Consider the following 2,248-nt stretch of genomic DNA (forward strand, 5'->3'; position numbering starts at 1 on the left):
ATAACTCCAAGCCGCCCAAATGCTTAACATATTTTCACAGAGGATAGGGAAAAGTCATAGGGTACCGGGAAGAAGGAAACACGCTTTCACAGAGGATGTAGAAATGTTGACAGATACCGGGAAGAGTGAACATTGTCACAGGAGATAGAGGACTGTTGCAAGGGAAGGAGAAAGAGGGGAGACATCGCTGTGGGTTTTGGACTTTGAAACTGATATCCTGCAAAAGAGTGACCCATGAGGAAAGCACAGGGTCATAAAATGGGGAAGGGGTCCAATTAAAAGGGAGCACAGATAGACAAAGAACTTCCAGCCATTAAAACCTTAGAAAAGGGGTTTAGTTGATTACCCCCTTGGCAACTCCCTCCTACATGGGAGTTTGTATTTCTTCTAATCAATTTCCACCCTTTTACTAACAAGTCCTTTTAGTCGGTGAATTTTATTCTTCAAACTTCTTGAGGCAAAACCCGCAAAGGGGAGATACGTTCCCTGAACTCCACGTTTCAGATAGGATACTTTTCATGGATATTGTGAGGATCAAAAAAAGTTACTATGTATGAAAGCATCAAATAAGTTGGGCATCACCATACACTGTTAATATTTGCGATAAGAATACATTTTTTTTCACATAAAGTTCTTTATTACAGACCTACAAAAAATGAGAGAATTATATATTACTCTCACTTGTTTGGGTTTCTTTTTACAAAACAACAGCAGGAAAGAAAAATGCAGGAGGCAGATGAGCCAGGCACTGGGGTTAGGATCAGAAGGGCCCGGGGAGATGAGGACAAGCTGTTACTGGGCCCAGGCTCTCCAAGCACCTTGGGAGAGCTGCGACAGCCCTAGAGGGAGCAGACACTGAGAGTGTGGGAGACCGCTGTCCCCAGCTCAGCAGCAGCACTGTTCCCCTGGCGGCCACCCTGGCAGTCAGCCTGGCTGGAAGCACTGGAGGATCCGTGCTTGGAGGCCTGGTCTCCAAACATGGGCCCTCAGGGGCCAGACAGAAGGGAGGAGGCAGGAAGGGCCTGCACAGGACTGAGTTCTATCAGGGTCTTCCCAGGACCATGGGGCCCCAGCGGGCAAGAGCATCAGGGTTCTTTCCTGCTTGTCAGGCAATCAGCTTCTTCATGAAAGCCTCCAGCTGATCCTCATCCTTGATGCCCACAAACTTGTCCACACGTCCCCATTCTTGATGGCCAGCACGAGTGGGCACAGCGGACACCTCATACTCTATGGTGAGGTCTGTGTGGTCGTCAATATCCACCTTGGCCATCACCACCTTTCCATGCTGCTTGGCCACCACCTTCTCTAACCTTGGCCCCAGGATCTTGCAGGGCCCACACCACTGTGCATGAAAATCCACCACCACGGGTGTCTCACTGTTGACAACTCAGTCTTGAAAGTCAGTTCCATCCTGGATGTTAAAGGTTGTTGTGCAGACTCTGGTGGTGTGTAATGGCCGGGCTTGGCTGGATGTTACTGTCAGCTCACCAGGACTGTGTTGTGGGGCCTGTAGCGCCCTGGAGATGAGGGGTGCTCACCGACCTTGAGGGGGTTTCCTGGAGATGCCGGAGGCCAGGAACCTCCTCAGGAGAAGTCGCTGAGCCATCTCCCTGCAGCGAGCCAAGAATACATTTTTTAAATTATCATTTTAACCCTTTTTAAAAAGTTTTTTATTGATTTTTTTTTTGAGAGAGAGAGAGAGAAAGAAAGGGAGAAGGATAGAGAGATAGAAACATTGATGAGAGAGAAACATCGTTCGGTTGCCTCCTGCACATCCCCTACTGGGGATCAAGCCCAAAACCCGGGCAGGTGCCCTGACCAGAATCAAACTGGTTACCTCCTCGTTCATGGATCAACGCTCAACCACTGAAACACACCAGCAGGGCAAGAAGACTTTATTTTACACAATAAGAAAAACTACCAGTGAAATTCACTCAGGAGTTAAGAGTGCTGACTTTGGGATCAGAGAGACCTAGCTCTGTGAGCCTGCTTATTAGCTCATTAACCCCTTAAAATTGGACAAATTATTTAAACTCTCCAAGCTTCAGTTTTATCAGCTATAAAATGAGATAAAATAGCACCTCACCACACAAACTGTTGTGATTTTAAATTAAATTAGATTACATAATATCATAACTACAAAGCACTAAGTTCTATGATTCACGCTTATTACACTCTCTAAATTTAAATTAATAGCAGTAGGAGGAGCAGCAAGTAGTATTTCCAATATTACTTATAAACATAAAGT

The 2,248-nt window shown here is 46.2% G+C and overlaps 1 pseudogene; it reads right to left on the reverse strand.

Moving 5' to 3' along the window:
- Positions 1-614: 614 nt before the first annotated feature.
- On the reverse strand, positions 615-1,612 carry LOC102438315 (annotated as a pseudogene).
- Between the last annotated feature and the right edge of the window lie 636 nt (positions 1,613-2,248).

Source organism: Myotis lucifugus, unplaced genomic scaffold (assembly GCF_000147115.1).
Source record: "Myotis lucifugus unplaced genomic scaffold, Myoluc2.0 scaffold_8823, whole genome shotgun sequence".
Taxonomy (NCBI): domain Eukaryota; kingdom Metazoa; phylum Chordata; class Mammalia; order Chiroptera; family Vespertilionidae; genus Myotis; species Myotis lucifugus.